Source organism: Scyliorhinus canicula, chromosome 3 (genome assembly GCF_902713615.1).
Source record: "Scyliorhinus canicula chromosome 3, sScyCan1.1, whole genome shotgun sequence".
Classification (NCBI taxonomy): Eukaryota; Metazoa; Chordata; class Chondrichthyes; order Carcharhiniformes; family Scyliorhinidae; genus Scyliorhinus; species Scyliorhinus canicula.
In genome coordinates, this window is record NC_052148.1 from 241,668,253 (window position 1) to 241,685,549 (window position 17,297).

The 17,297-nt window shown below is 46.7% G+C and overlaps 1 protein-coding gene and 1 long non-coding RNA gene across 3 annotated transcripts in view; both read left to right on the forward strand.

Moving 5' to 3' along the window:
• maml3 (mastermind-like transcriptional coactivator 3) overlaps nt 1–17,297 on the forward strand; it is a 631,458-nt gene that overhangs the window by 105,048 nt on the left and 509,113 nt on the right. The window lies entirely within an intron of this gene.
• The window catches only part of LOC119963403, a 104,881-nt gene continuing 94,834 nt past the window's right edge, over nt 7,251–17,297 (forward strand). The window contains exon 1 of the long non-coding RNA XR_005460092.1: nt 7,251–7,419. This is a non-coding gene — a long non-coding RNA (uncharacterized LOC119963403). The remainder of the gene's footprint in view (nt 7,420–17,297) is intronic.

Sequence of the window (17,297 nt, forward strand, 5' to 3'; positions counted from 1 at the left end):
CCCAGTTAATTGGTTAAACAATAGGCACTCTAGGCTTCGCCCCTCACACCCCTGGTGTCCATACTTGCCAACCCATCACCCCACCCACACCATGACCTCTTACAGCCAACACATTCCCCCACCCATCACCATTTTCCCTAACTAACACTTTCCTTGCCAACTCTCCCAGTATCCATCATGGACAGACCTCAGGGGCCATGCTGAGATGAAGTAAAATAAAGTTCTAAGTATCTATTACAGGCTTCACTGTATTTAAAAACCCATTTATGAAAGCCCATTCAATACATTCAAATCCCCTCAAGTACTTAATCTCTTATAAAAACAAACATTTGTTTTCATAGCGCCACATCAAAGCAAGCTAATCCTTCAGTAACCTCTTTGAGCCATCAATCAAACTGTGAAATAACAACCCCCACTGTGATAACAATGCGAAGTAGAAAGTAGTCAAGTAGTAATAGCACTTGGGGTTATGTCTACAAACAGCTTTTGAAACTGTAGCACAGATCCTTTCAGCTCAGATACAAGACGCATAGCTGGTTCAGTTTGTAAAGGGCAGGCTGTTTAAATAATTTGGCATCTTGACAAGTCTACAGACTTTATGCATCCTTCACAAGAATTTACGTCTACTCTAACGATGATGGTCAATTGTCGTAAAAACCCATCTGGTCTACTATTATCCATTAGGGAAGGAAATCTTTACCTGGTCTGGCCTACATAGGAGACCAACAGCAATGCAGTTGACTGATGCAGTTGTATCGAAACACAACTGAAAATTCAATAAGGAATGAAACCAGATGGATCACCTGGCATCGACCGAGACAAACCCAGCCCTGTCAACTCTGCAAAGTCCTCCTCACTAACATTTGGGGACAGTAAAGTCAAGCAACAGCCTGACGTAGTCAAACCCATAGAATCATTCTTTATAGATAATGCCCCAGACACCAACATCATCATCCCTGGGTAGGTCATGTCCCAACGGCGAGACAGACCCAGCAGAGGTTCCGGCGGTGGCACAATGGTAAAGTTTCCCTGAGAGGCCTCAACATTGTCTCCAGGCCCCATGAAGTCTCATGACACCAAGTCAAACATGGGTAAGGAAACTTCCTGCTAATTACCATATAATGCCTCTCGCCAACTGATGAATCAGTATTGCTCCATGTTGAACACCACTTGGAGGAAGCACTGAGGGTGCAAGGGTGCAGAGTGTACTTTAAAAGGGAGACTTCAATGCCCATCACCTAGAGTGGCTTTGTAACACCACTATGGCTGAGCTGGCCAAGTCCTCAAGGACATAGCTGCTGGACTGGATCTGTGGCATCTGATGAGGGCAAAACATACTTTACTTTCTCCTCACCAGTGTGCCTGCCGCATATGCATCTGTCCATGACAGTATTGGTATGAATGACCATCTTCTATCTTGTGGAAATGGAGTCTTGTCCTCACATTGAGGATACCTTGCACCATGTTGTGTGGCACTACCACCATGCTAAATGGGATAGATCTTGAATAGATCCAGCAACTCAAGACTGGGCAACCACAGGATGCTGTGGGCCATCAGCAAAAGCAGAATTATATTCAACTCCAAACTGTAACTTCATGGCTCAGCATATTCCCCACTCTATCTTTACCACCAAACCAGGGGGTGAACCCAGGCTTAATTAAGACTGCAGAAGGGGATGCTCGGAGCGGCACCAGGCAAACCCAAAAATGAAGTGTCATGCTGGTGAAGTTACAACACAGGTGACTATTTGCGTGCCAAACAGCATGCAATAGATAGAGCTAAGCAATTCCACAACCAACAGATAGGACCGAAGCTCTGCAGTCCTTCCACATCCAGTCATGAACAGTGCTGGACCATTAAACAACTCACTGGCGGAAGAGGCTCCACAAATATCCTTAACCTCAATGATCTGGAAGCCCAGCTTATCAGTGCAAAAGATAAAGCTGAAGCATTTGCAACAATCTTCAGCCAGAAGTGCTGAGTGGGTGATCCATCTTGGTCTCCTCTGGAGGTCCCAAGCATCACAGATGCCAGTCTTCAGCCAATTTTATTCGCTCCACATGGTATCAAGAAATGTCTGGAGGCACTGGATATTGCAAAGCTGATGAGCCCTCACAATATTCCGGCAATAGTACTGAAGACATGTGCCTAGAACTTGCCGCGCACCTAGCTAAACTGTGCGAATACAGCTACAACACTGGTGTCCACCCGGTAATGTGTAAAATTGCCTAGGTATATCCTGTACTCAAAAAGCAGGACAGATCAACCCAGCCAGTTACCATCCCATCAGTCTACTCTCTTATCACCAGTAAAATGATGGAAGGAGTCATCAGCAATGCCATCGAGCAGCACTTGCTTAGCAATAATCTGCTCACTGACACTCTGGGTTTTGCCAAGGTCATTCGGCTCCTGATTTCATTAAAGCCTTGGTTCAAACACAGATAAAAGAGCAGAACTCCAGAGTTGAAGTGAGAGTGACTGCCCTTGACATTTGATTTTGAGTATGACATTGAGGAACCTCGCAAAAGTGGAGTCAATGGGAATTGGACGGGAAAACTCTCCGCTGGTTGTTCGCATACCTGACACAAAGGAAAATGGTTGTGATTGCAGGAGGTCAATCGTTTCAGTTCCAGGATATCACTGCAGGAGCCCCTCAAGTTAAAGTCCTAGACCTGACCATCTTCAGCGGCTTCTTCAATGGTCTTCCTCCCATCATAACGTCAGAAGCAGGGATGATTGCTCATCACTGCACAATGTTCAGCATCATTCATGACTCCTCAGGCACTGAAGTAGTCCCAAGTCCAAATGCCAAGTCCAAATGCAACGAGACCTGGGCAATACCAGGCTTGGATTGACAAGTGGCAAATAATATTCACACCACACAAGTGCCAGGCAATGACCATCCCCAACAAGAGAGAATCGAACCATCGCCCCTTGACCTTCAATGGTATTACTATCACTGAATCCAGTGCTATAAACATCCTGGGGGTTACCATTGACCAGAAACTGAACTGGACCAGCTATATAGGTATTGTGGCTACAAGAGCAGGTCAAGGGCTAGGAATCCTGTGGCGAGTAACTCACCTCCTGCCTCCCCAAAGCCTGTTCACTATCTACAAGGCACAAGTCAGGAATGTGACGGAATAATTAGCACTTTCCTGGATGAGTGCAGCTCCAACAACACAGAAGAAGCTCGACACTTTCTAGAACAAAGTAGCCCGCTTGATTGCTACCCCTTCCACAAACATTCACTCCCTTCACCACCGATGCAGAGTGGCAGCCGTGTGTACCATCTACAAGATGCCCTGCAGGAACTCACCAAGCTTCCTTAGGCAGCACCTTCCAAACCGACGACTGCTACCATCTAGAAGGACAATAAAAGCAGCAGGCACAGGGGAACACCACAACCTGGAAGTCCCCCTCCAAGCCACTCACCAATTTGACTTGGAAATATATCGTTGTTCCTTTACTGTTGCTGGGTCTAATTCCTGGAACTCCCTCCCTAACAACACTGTTGATGTACCTACACCACAGGGACTACAGCGAATCAAGAAGGCAGCTCACCACAACCTTCTCAAGCAATTAGGGAACTGCAATAAATGCTGGCCCAGTCAGCGATACCCATGTCCCATGAATGAATGTTTAAAGATCATGCAGAGTTTCTGGGTGCCTGTCATTCTACAGGCTAGTATGTTCCAATATAAACCTGCTACATCACTGGGGGTTCATGTAAATCCATGGAATAATTCCCTGGTGCTGGGTACCAGGCCACTGACTGTAAAAACAACTCATATATGTATATATATATCAGAGAGAAGTTTTGATAACGTGAGAAAGTTATATTTCTCACTGTTTGTCACTGTTTGGTGGAGCTGGAACACTTGGATAGTTGAGGGAAGGCAGCACAGCCAATTGGCATCCAATCTTGCAGGAAGAGGAATAAAAAGAGCTTGCATTTATACAGCGCCTTTTATCACCTCAGAGCTTCCCAAAGCACATTATAGCTAAGGAAGTTTTTTTTTAAAACTGTTACCACTGTTGTAACATAGGAACTGCTGCAGCCAATGTTAGCACACCAAGATCCCAGAGACAGCAATGAGGTAATGTCTTAATAATCTGTTTTTGTGATGCTGCTCGTCAGATAAACATTGGGCAGGACACCAGAGAAAAGGCATTTGCTATTTTTTAAAATAGTGCCCTGGAATCGTTTGCATCTATCGTGAAATGAAATGAAATGAAATGAAAATCGCTTATTGTCACGAGTAGCCTTCAATGAAGTTACTGTGAAAAGCCCCTAGTCACCACATTCCGGCGCCTGTCCGGGGAGGCTGGTACGGGAATCGAACCGTGCTGCTGGCCTGCTTGGTCTGCTTTAAAAGCCAGCGATTTAGCTGAGTGAGCTAAACCAGCCCCTATGCGAGAAGACAGAGGGAGCCTCGGTTTAACATCCCATCTGAAAGGCAGCAACACTCACTGCTAGGCTCACACCCAGTTGAGTGAGGTATCCATGACACCATCGCTACGTTTAGGAGATGAATGGGGAAAAATTGCCAGCAAGGTAAAAACATATATTTGCAGCATTTATATGAATGCAGCTTTTCAGTAGCACTATATATCCCCAGCTCATTTTATTGAGGCCTTAGAGTGCCACATCCACAGCACAATAGTAACATTTGTGAGACATGAATAGTTGTTTTGCTGCAGTTGGATCCAAGCTTCCCTTTGATTGTGTGCCTATGTCAAGAGTTAGTGGTGCACTTCTTAAAGGACCAAATGTAAAACAACATTGTGGGGCTGGTTTAAATGTGAAAGCAGATTGGATTGAACCTACTTGAATACATTTTGCAGGGTGTGTGACAATATTATGAAGTATTTGCTTCTTTTTTTTAAAATTTAGATTATCCAATTATTTTTTTCCAATTAAGGGGGCAATTTAGTGTTGCCAATCCACCTACTCTGCACATTTTTGGGACATAGAACATAGAACAGTACAGCACAGAACAGGCCCTTCGGCCCTCGATGTTGTGCCGAGCCATGATCACCCTACTCAAACCCACGTATCCATCCTATACCCGTAACCCAACAACCCCCCACCCCTTAACCTTACTTTTTAGGACACTACGGGCAATTTAGCATGGCCAATCCACCTAACCCGCACATCTTTGGACTGTGGGAGGAAACCGGAGCACCCGGAGGAAACCCACGCACACACGGGGAGGACGTGCAGACTCCGCACAGACAGTGACCCAGCCGGGAATCGAACCTGGGACCCTGGAGCTGTGAAGCATTTATGCTAACCACCATGCTACCGTGGGGGCGAAACCCACGCAGACACGGGGAGAATGTGCAAACTCCACACGGACAGTGACCCAGAGCCGGGATCGAACCTGGGACCTCATCGCCGTGGGGCAGCTGTGCTAACCACTAGACCACCGTGCTGCCCAAGTATTTGCTTCTTAAAGGAACCTCTCTATTATACAGGGATGTCTAATCAGAATATTGGAATTGAGAGAACAATATTGAAATTTGCAGTTTGGAGGAGAATGGCAAATTGCCACAAGAACTGCTTGATGTGGCTGCCAAGGACACGTGAAAAATAATCTAACTAAATAGCAAGTTATGTCTTTGAGACGTCCTTTACGCACAGGACAATGACAAACAAAATTGGCCCTATTTTCACCCATTTCTCACCCCTTAAATGGGTGTAAGAAAGTCCAATTACTATCCCCTAGAGTCCTATAATGTGATGAAATTATAAAGCAATTGGCAAAACGTGAGCCAAACATGGATTTGCTTTCTAAGATGCTTGATCAACCATACAGAATTATTTGAAGAAATAACAGGGCAAATAGATAAAGGAATTGCAGTGGATTTGTTTTGCCAGGAATTTCAAAAAGCATTTGATAAAGCCTCTTACCTTGATGATAACACGTAAGGTACCATATTAGGCATATGGTAGCAGAGTGCCTATGTTATTAATCCAGAGGTACAAGTGAAGATTACACCATGGAAGCTGGGGAATTCAAATTCAGTTAATTAAATAAATATGGAATAAAAATCTACTCTCAGTTTCGGTGAATGTAAAATTACCAGATTGTTGCCTGGTTCACTAACATCCTTTAGGGAAGGATCTAGGAACCCCTTAGTGGAAAGAGTTGACTGGACCTATATGTTCAGATGTTTGAACATTTAAAAAAATTTTGAGTACCCAATTAGTTTTTTCCAATTAAGGGGCAATTTAGTGTGGCCAATCCACCTAACCTGCACATCTTTGAGTTATGGGGTGAAACACTCGCAGACACGGGGACAGATGTTTGAATTTTAATAGATTACATACGGATGAAGCATTTGGAGGCAGGATAATGTGCCATATTAATAATCCGTCCTTACTTCTTATTTGTTAATAATTAAGTGCATCTAGAGAAGTGGTGGATAATGTGTTAACTACCCTTGCCTGAGAATACTAGTGTCAACTTGCTGATTGTTCCTTTGCCTCAACCTCCTTCCTTCCATTCATAACAGAATTCCAGTAAGGGGGGCAAGTGAGAAACGATTATGAATGGATATCATCACGTCTGTATGGCAGGACTCTATGTTGAATTGCTGGGGGGCCATGCTACTGGACAATGTTGCTTTTTGGTCCTCTCTAAGTTCTGTCTTCCTCTTCTTAAGAGCCAAAGGGTGCTTGCGTATACATACACCATGCCAAATTGGCCATCACTTAAGTACGAACCTTGCCAACAAATATCAGCAGGCAGTTCAACTGTGGAGGGCCAGCTCTGTCTCACACAATGATTGCATGCATGCACTTTCCAGCAGCCACTGCAAAGCAATCCCAAGCACCAGTTTTCCCACCCGCTTTCCTCCTTGGACTTCTGAGACCATTTATAATGCTGCTGTTATCCCTGCTGCGATCAGCTAATCTGACACAATTCCTGGGTCAAGATTGGTACCTCCCCCCCCCCCCCCCCCTCTGCATGGCTCTATGCTGGGCCATTCAATGCCTTTGCAAACAGACCTTTGGAAAACCTCCTTTCTGTCGATCTGGACCCATTGCATTGTCTCCTGCAGTATATTCTGTCCGGTGAAACAAACAAAGCACAACATACCAGATGCACCTTCGTTAAAATAAGCCAAATATTGAGGATGCTGGAATCTGAAACAAGAATAGAGGATGCTGGAAAAACCTATTCTGACGAAGAGTCAAAGGACTCAAAACGTTAACTCTGCTTTCTCTCCTTATAGATGCTTCCAGACCTGCTGCCTTTTTCCAGCATCCTTTCTTCTCGCATCTTTGTTAATAAATCTGAAGAAATCCGAACCTGCTTTCATTTTCTGAAATGTTGCAGAAACACCCTCTTAGCCCTTAAGGAATTAATGAGTTGCACTAAAGTACAATCCCCACTGCTGCATTGAAGGTGAGGATGGATCATTGTCGTCTTACTTTTTATAAAGTAAATATCCTTTCTCTTGATAGTTAATGTGTGCATGTAGTAATTATAAAACCTAAATCAGAGCACATTGCAGCCATTTGCTTTCATCTGTTTTGTTATTAACTGCAAGTATCTGAGGGATCCCCCACCTTCACTCAAATTAAATTCTTGCTTCTGTATTGATATAGATTGAGATTGAGGTTAAATTAGGACCAAGTAGACCTCGATTCCTGCGGTTTTGTGGGGAAGCATTTAAATTTGAATATTAACATGTATATGCAATTTTGTAATTGTGTCATTATTTATTATTTATAGAGAAAGATCTAGTGCTTGAATCTTAAACAAGAACATAAGTGCTACATATGAGAGAGGAGGTTCTGACATGGAAGAATGTAATTACTCTTTTCCCATTAGAACTAGTGGTCCTGGGCAGATAAGCTGTCCTGTTACGTGTGACCAAGGTCTGGGATCATGGATTGTCTTTCACTGTTGTCATGGTGACAGTGATGCAGACGGCCCATAACAGCCTGCCTTGTCAGATCGCATACATCAAAGCAGTACTAACGAGAGAGATGCAAGTTGGACAGAGTGCCATATCATTTGGTGATTTGGGTTAAAGCTGAACAGATTAATAAATGTGTTAATCTAACCTTTTTGTTAATGTTGTTCAATAATCCAAGACATTTGTGCATGATATTTGTGTCTCTCTGCGTAGGCAAGGCTTGACAATGGAACATCCTGGTCCAGCTAACAGAATTGATGAATGAGAAGCTGCCAAATTGGAAAGGAGTATATAGTTAAATAAAATTACAATGCTGTTTTTCTTTTTTTTTAAAAGACTTTTTTTTAACCCTGTAGTTACTGGTTTTTCTTTTACGTGTTTCAAATGCATTGTCTTTATATTCTCCCTCTCCCCTGTTTATCTCCCTGTTCCTCACCACTATAATACCTGGCTGCAACAAAAGGGAATTTACAGCACATCCTAGTGCACTGTGTCTGCCACCAGTCACTTCAACAACTTAAAGTCTTTTAGTGGCAGGCAGCAACCTTGATATAGTGCTATCCCTTGTCAGTCGTACATTAATCTTTCGAAAGCATTTTTAAAATGAGCTTTATCCTGTGAGTTCCAAGGCAGTGGTTCTTGATATTTTGATTTTCAGTGTCACCTTGGTTTGAAGAGGTTTTTAGTGGATTATTCCATATGTGGGGAAAAAAGCCCTCCTTCTGTGGACTCTCATGAAAACAATTCTTCATGCTGACGGAAATCACCTTGACTGTTAGCCCCATTTTTGATTTAGAGTTCATTCCTTCAACAACTTTAGAAAACATTTTATGTAATTGCACGAAGCTCTTGTTGTGTTGCAGGCCGGTCCAGTGCTGAGTTACTTCTGACTGTGAGCAGATTGGCAACACCCTCAATAGCATAAAGAGAACATGCATTGGTAATTATGGTACTGAGACACTCATAACAGCTGGTCTTAGGTTGGTGCTGGGTTAGTTGATCTCTTACGGAACAGCGGTTTTGGGGGCACTGGACACCTTTGGCCTGGGGAGGGGAGGATTAAATGGAGATTTCCTTTCTGATGACTGGTGTGATGTGTGCATGATTGCACATTGGGTGAGAACAGGCTTGGTCTGGGCTGTGATAAGCTCGGTGGATGAACACAGCGCTGGTGCTCATTGTACTTGGATCATACGTGACCCATTATAGCTTGGGCAAGACAAAGGAGGGCTGCTGTTACCTATGGGAACATTTCCTCTAGCATGAGCCACCAGCTTCAGGGGAGAAAGGAAGAAAATTGTGGATGAACAGCTCCAGTACTCATCCTGCCAGCACAAGGCAGCATATGATCCTAAACCCTTAAAATTGACCCCGTAATCCCTCTCCAAATGTGCACATTAGTAATAAATAGCAGAGGAGTTGATCAGAAAGGAGGAGATCATTATGGTGAATTGGAGGAAGCTATTTCATAGCTTCCCAGATGGCTCAATTGGTTAAGGCAGCAATTAGCGGAGCTAGGGTGACTGGGAAGGCTGCGTTTCCAATACATGGGCATAATTTTAACTCTACCTCTCTTGTTGGGAATGAGGCAGGTGGATGATTAAAATGGCGGCTGAGTGCTTTCCACAGCATTCCTGGCTCATTTGTGCCTACCATAAATGCCAGTCACATGAAAAGGGGTCGGTGAGCTTTGGAAGGCAAAGATCACATCAACGGCAGAGTCCAATAACCTTTTGTCCGGAATCTGACACAATTTATTTGCAACTGATTGCCCATTGCTAGACCTGCCAGTGAAAGGATGGAAGAATCAAAGACTGGTTGGTACTTGTGGAACTATGCCATAGAAAGGAGTTGAAGAAATAACTTACTCGAATGCTCATCAATAATGCACCACTGCCGAGCGTCACTGATGCCTGGGACATGACTGGATGACTGTGGTTGCCGAGATGCAGCATTCTCAATCTGAACTCATCCAGCTGAGAGAAGCACGGTTCTATTCCATGGGGAGTGAAAGAAAGTCAAAGAATGGGGTGCGGAGGGAAGAATGAGAGGTAGAGCCAATCGTCAAATGCTGTTTTAAGAACAATAACAGCTTGTATTTGCATTGCTCCTTTTTTTTAACAAACAATTTTATTGAGGTATTTTAGGCATATAGAAAAATATAAAAAAAAGTCAACACACAAATTACAAATTAAACATAGTGCAAACCACGGCTCTGTTCACACACAGACCTGCCTCAAAATCCCCCTATTCTACTCTACTCTCCTCCCCCCCCCCCCCCCCCCCCCCCCCCCCCCCCCCGGGCTGACGCTTACTCCTCTGCGAAGAAGTCAATAAATGGCTGCCGCCTTTGGGCGAACCCTAGTAGCGAACCTCTCAAAGCGAACTTGACTTTCTCACGGCCAAGAAAGCTCGCCATGTCCGATAGCCATACCTCAGCCCTCGGGGGCTTCGAGTCCCTCCATGCTAATTCGTCGCCGGGCTACCAGGGAAGCAAACACCAGAACGGCGGCCTCTCTCTCGTCCTGGACTCCTGGGTCCTCCGAAACCCCAAAGATTGCCACCTCCGGGCTCATTACCACCCCAGTTTTCAATACCCGGGACATGACATCTGCGAATCCCTGCCAATACCCCCTGAGCTTAGGGCACGTCCAGAACATGTGTACATGGTTAGCCGGCCCTCCGGCGCATCTAGCACACTTGTCCTCCAGCCCGAAGAATCTGCTCATCCGGGCCACCGTCATGTGGGCCGGGATGCACGACCTTAAACTGGATCAGGCTGAGTCTGGCGCATGTTGCGGTCGTCTCGTGTTTACTCTGCTCAGGGCTCCAGCTCCCCCCCCGAGCTCCTCCTCCCACTTAAGCTTCAGGTCCTCGGTCTGCATATCCTCAGCTCCCATTAGTTCCTTGTGGACGTCTGAAACTCTACCCTCGCCCACCTCTCCCTAGAAACTACCCTGTCCTGCCTTCCCTTCGGCGGGAGACGTGGGAAGGACGGCACCAGTCTGCGTACAAAATCCCTCACCTGCAAGTATCTAAAGTCGTTCCCTCTCGCCAGCCCAAACTTCTCCTCCAGCACCCTCATGCTCGGAAAGCTCCCTTCCAAGAACCGATCCCCCACCCTCACAATCCCCGCCCTCCTCCACAGTCGATACACCCCGTCCATGTTCCCTGGGGCAAATCGGTGGTTGCCACAGTTTGGGGTCCACACCGATGCTCTTATCTCCCCTACATGCCTCCTCCACTGGCCCCAGATCCGAAGAGCCGCCACCATTATCGGGCTGGTGGAGTACCGTGCCGGCGAAAGCGGCAGAGGCGCCGTGACCAGGGCTGCTAGGCTAGTGCCCCTGCACGAAGCAGCCTCCATCTGCTCCCAAACCGACCCCGCACCCACCATCCATTTCCTTATCATCGCTATGTTGGCCGCCCAGTAATAGTTGCGGAAGTTCGGCAACGCCAGCCCCCTTTCTCCTCTGCTCCTTTCAAGCATCACCCTCTTCACCCACGGGGACATCCCTGCCCATACAAATCCCAGAATAATTTTATTCAGCCTCTCAAAGAAGGACCGTGGGATAAAGGTGGGGAGATACTGAAAAACAAACAAGAACCGCGGGAGAATCGTTATCTTAACAGTCTGCACCTTCCCCGCCAATGACAGTGGGAGCGCATCCCACCTCCAGACCTCGTTCCTCACATGTTCCACCTGTTGGGACAGGTTGAGCTTATGCAACCTGCCCCAGTCCCGTGCCATCTGAATCCCCAAATATCGGAAACTCTTCCCCACTAGCCTGAACAGCAACACCTTCAGCCTACTGCCCCCTCGCCTGAATTACAAACAACTCGCTCTTAGCCATGTTCAGTTTGTATCCGGAGAACCGGCCGAATTCCCTCAGGGTTGTCATAATACCGTCCATCCCCACCATTGGGTCCGATACATATAACAGCAGATCATCCGCGTATAACGAGACTCTATGTTCCACTCCCCCCCCCCCTCCCCTCCCCCCCCCCCCCCCCCCCCCCCCCCCCCCCCCCACCAGCCCTTCCCAGCCCCTAGAAGCTCTCAGTGCAATTGCCAGCGGCTCTATGGCCAGCACAAACAGCAGAGGGGAGAGAGGGCAGCCCTGTCTTGTCCCACGGTGCAGTCCGATGTCGTCCTGTTCATCCTTACACTCGCCTCTGGGGCCTGATACAATAGCCTAACCCAGTCGATGAACCCCCCCCGAACCTGAACCGTCCTAGTACTTCCCACAGTTAATCCCACTCGACCTGGTCAAAAGCCTTTTCAGCATCCATGGCTACCACTATCTCTACCTTCCTACTCTCTGGGGGGCATCATAATCACGTTGAGCAGCCTTCCTATGTTGGCCACCAGCTGCCTCCCCTTTACAAACCCGGTTTGGTCCTCCACAGTTACATCCGGTACACAGTCCTCAATTCTGGTCGCCAGAATCTTGGCCAGTAACTTGGCATCTACGTTGATCAAGGAGATCGGCCTGTATGACCCACAGGCCTCCGGGTCTTTATCCCGTTTCAGAATGAACAAGATGGTTGCCTGCAACATCGTCGGGGGTAAATTCCCTCTGTCTCTTGCCTCGTTAAAGACCCTGACCAGCACCGGCCCCACTATCCCGGCAAACGTTTTGTAAAACTCCACCGGATACCCATCTGGCCCCGGGGCTTTACCCGCCTGCATGACCTTCAGGCCCCCCAATACCTCTTCGATCCTGACCAGGGCCCCCAGTCCGTCCACCAACCCCCTCCCCACTCTTGGTAAGGTCAGTCCGTCCAGGAATCGCCTCATTCCCCCCGGTCCCCCGGGTGGTTCCGAAGAGTACAGCTTCCTATAAAAGTCCCTAAAGACCTTGTTCAGCCCTGCTGGATCATCCACTAGACTACCTTCCCTATTTTTTTTTTTTTTTTTTAAGATACTTCTCCAGGATTGCGCACACTATCCTGGAGATTCATCATTTTTTTTTTTTTAATTTTTGAGTACCCAATAATTTTTTCCAATTAAGGGGCAATTTAGAGTGGCCAATCTACCTATCCTGCACATCTTTTGGGTTGTGGGGGTGAAACCCACGCAGACACGGGGAGAATGTGCAAACTCCACACGGTCAGTGACCCAGGGCCGGGATTCGAACCCGGGTCCTCAGCGCCGTAGGCAGCAATGCTAACCACTGCGCCACCGTGCTGCCCTACCTTCCCTATTCCCCTAGCCGCTTCCCTCTTCCTCAATTGCTGCGCAAGCATTCTACTGGCCTTCTCCCCATGCTCATAAATCGCGTCTTTTACCTTTCTAAGCTCCTCTACAGCCTTGCCTGTAGTCAGCACCCCAAATTCGGCCTGCAGCCTCTGTCGTTTCCTGAGTAACTCTAGCCTCGGGGTTCCGCGTAACTCCTGTCCGTCCGTAGAATTTCCTTAATAATTTGGTCCGTCTCTGCCCTATCTGTCCTGTCCCTGTACGCCCGGATTGAAATCAGCTCCCCTCTCATCACTGCCTTCAGTACCTCCCAGAGCACCGCTGCCGAGACTTCTCCAGTATCGTTCACCTGCAGGTAATTCTGCATGCATTTCCTCAGCCTCTCACACACCGCCTCGTCCGCACGTAGTCCAACTTCCAGCCTCCATGGTGGGCGCTGAAAGCTGTCCTTACAAAACTGCAGGTCTACCCAGTGCAGAGCATGGTCCGATATGGCAATTGCCGAATATTCTGCCCCCACCATTCCGGCCAGCAGGTCCCTACTCACCACAAAGTAGTCAATTCGGGAATACACCTTGTGGATGTGGGAGTAATACGAGAATCCCTCGCCGTCGGCCGGCTAAATCTCCACGGATCTGCTCCCCCCAGTTGCTCCGTGAACCCTCTCAGTTCCTTTGCCATCGCTGGCAACCTGCCCGTTCTTGGGCATGACCGGTCCAGGCTCGGGTTCAGGACTGTATTAAAGTTCCCGCCCATGATCAACTTAAGCGAGTCCAAGTCAGGGATCTTCCCTAGCATCCTCCTAATAAAATCCACATTGTCTCAATTAGGGGCATACACACTGACCAGGACTACTCTCACCCCTTCGAGCTTACCCCTCACCATAACAAACCTGCCACCCCCATTCACGACTGTGTCCTCCGCCTCAAATTGTACCCTTTTATTAATCAGGATCGCAACCCCCCTCGTCTTAGAATCAAGCCCAGAATGAAAGACCTGACTGACCCAGCCCTTCTTTAACCTAACCTGGTCTGCCACTTTCAGGTGTGTCTCCTGCAACAAGACTATGTCCGCAGATGCGCAAACACACGGGCCCTCTTCTCTGGCCCGTTTAACCCTCTAACATTCCAGGTGATCAGCCTGGTTGGGGGGCACTTGCCCCCCCCCCCTTTGCCGATCAGCCAACCCCTTTCCTCGGCCAGCCCCCACAGCCATGTGTCGCGCTTCTTCTGGCCCGCCTCCTGGCCGGCTCCACCCGTGACCTCCTCACTGTTACCATGCCCAGTTTCCATCCCCGTCAGCAGAACAACTCCCCCCCCCCCCCCCCCCCCTCCCCCCCAGCAACACCATCCTATCACCTAACTCCTGCTCTAATCTAACCCCCCCCCCTCCCCAAAACCTCTGCTCTCGTTGACGAGCTGCCTGGGGCTCCCAGCCTCGGCATCAAGTTGTATAGCACCTTTAACATGTTCTAAGGAAATTCACTGATGCATTATAACACAAATATGTTATCAAGTCACATAAGGAGATTATATCATGGTGAGGTGATCATGGCTCGGCACAACATTGAGGGCCGAAGGGCCTGTTCTGTGCTGTACTGTTCTATGTTCTATCAGATGGCCAAAAGCTTGGTCAATGAGATAGACTTAATGAAGTGTCTTAAAGGTGGAAAGGGAGTTGGAGAGGCAGAGATGTGTAGGGAGAGAATTCCAGAGCTTGGGACTGAGGGAACTGAAGCCATAGCCATCAATTGTGGAATGATTAAATTGTGGGTGTGCAATAGGCCAGAATTAGATGAGCGTTGCTATCTCTGAGGGTTGAGGGCTGGAGGAGATTAGAGATAGGAAGGACAAGGTTTTGGAGAGATTTGAAAACCGGAATGAGAATTTCAAATTTAAGATGTTTCGTAATTGGAATTGCTATTCTGACCACGGTAGATAAGATAATGAAACCAGGTGAGAGCAGTCCCACCAAGCTAGATAACGGAGGAGCATTGGAGGAGGATGATATTGACACCGTGTCAAAGGCTGCAGATAGGTTGAGAAGGATGAGGTACCTTTGATACAGTCACATATGTTGTCATTGCTGACTTTGAGAGCTTTTTTGGTACTATTGCAAGGGTGAAAACCTGATTAGAGGGATTCAGATGTACTTCAGGAATTCACCAAACCTCCTTACACAGCACCTCTCAAACCCACGGACACCACCATCTAGAAGGACACAAGGCAGCAGACATCACCAACTTAACATTCCCCTTCAAGCCACTCACCATCCTGACTTGGAATAACATCAATGTTCCTTCACTGTCGCTAGGTCAAAATCCTTGAAATGCCTCTGTAACTGTGCGTGTGCCTACACCACATGGATTGCAGCAGTTCAGGAAGGCAGCTCACCACCACCTCCTCAAGGGAATTTAGGGATGGGCAATAAATGCTGGTCTAGCCAGCAAATCCTACATTCCAAGACTGTTCACAATCTTAGTGTCTTATTTAATGCTGTGCTGTGCTTCTGACCATATCTGCTCCACCAGAAAGACTGTTTACTTCCATCTCCAGCTTTATTTGCTTCCAATCTTGTATCAGCCCACCTGCTGCTGAAAACCCCATGAATTTCTTTATTGCCCCCAGTCAGGCTACCCTAATGCTGTCTAAACCAGCCTCCCATTCTCCACTTGACATAAACTACAGCTGACCTGAAACCCTCATAACCGACTGTTATAACCCTACAGGAGTTCCCAGGGATCTGCAACCCCAGAGACCCAGTGGCCTCACTGGAGTACGATTTACCCAGATGAGGGGGCCAGGGATACCCCCCTTTTCCTTGGACTCCTGGACATAAATATGTGGGCTGGGAGTAGGAGGTGTAAATTGTAAGGAGAATAAATGTAAACTTTTCTACAGTCATCACTTCCAAGTGGTCGCTTGCCTGAGACTTCACACCAACATCCCCCTGCAAATGCTCAACTATTATCCCCTATCCTCACTAATGTAATCGCCTCTAGGGCCTTAGATTTAAAATGAGCATCCTTCAGTTGAATCTCTTCATGGGATCTACTCTCTCCACTTCTTGAGACGGTTAAGAGGGGATCTGATGGAAGGATTCAAACATCTTGAGGGGTATGCACAGAGTAGCTGGGGAAAAAACGTTCCCACTTTTGGAAGGATCGAGAGTGACAGGACATGGATTTAAAGTAAATGGCGAAAGAAGCAATGGACACATCAGGAGAAATGTTTTCATGCAGCGAATGCACTGCCAGAGAGTGTAGTGTGGTGGAGGCGGGTTCAATCGAGGCACTCGAGAGAATTGGAATATTATCTGCAAATGAAGAATGTGCTCCGGGGGTCAAAATATTTTGTTTTGAGGGCTGCTCTTGAGATTTTTTTCAAGGGATACATTTTCATTCTCACCAATTCCTTTAATAGCTCCAGTCAGGAAGTAACATTGCTCTCAGTATTTCTGATGACGTATGGGGTATTTGGACATGCACAAGCAGAATTAGACGAATTCATCAATATCCTCAATGATCATCACCTTTCCATTAAACTTATAGCCACAACACACACAGAAAGCATTAATTTCCTAAACACCACAGTATTTAAATGAGCACAAAGTTACAGGCGTAAATTAGCAATGAAAGGTTTTCAAAGAAAAATGACTGACGCGCACTTCCACACACAAAAAGCCACCACCTTAAACATGCATCTGTGGACTGGTGAGATCACAGCTCATCTGTTTCCATAAAATATGCACAAAACTGGAAAATTTTAATCAGTTTCCTACCTTTTACTGCGTCTAAGATTTCAATCTGAAATTTAAATCTAACAATTGATCCAGCATTGATATTGATCAAGCATCAATTAATATTTGCAGAAGAGGGCAACAAGCTTCTACCACCTCATTCCTGAAAGATCTACTTTTAAATTTTAGGTTAGCCCCCTCTGAGTGCTAGACTCTTCTGAATGAATTGATTATTTATCTCATTACATTTCCTTCTTTACTAACAGTGACTACACCCCCAGAGTATTTCATTGGCTGTAAAACACTTTGGGATGTCCTCAGGTGATACAAAACACTATGAAAATACAAGTCGGTCATTATTTTTTGGGGATCTTTGTATATGCAAAATGGTTGCATGTTTGTCACTGCATCTCAAGTAATTCA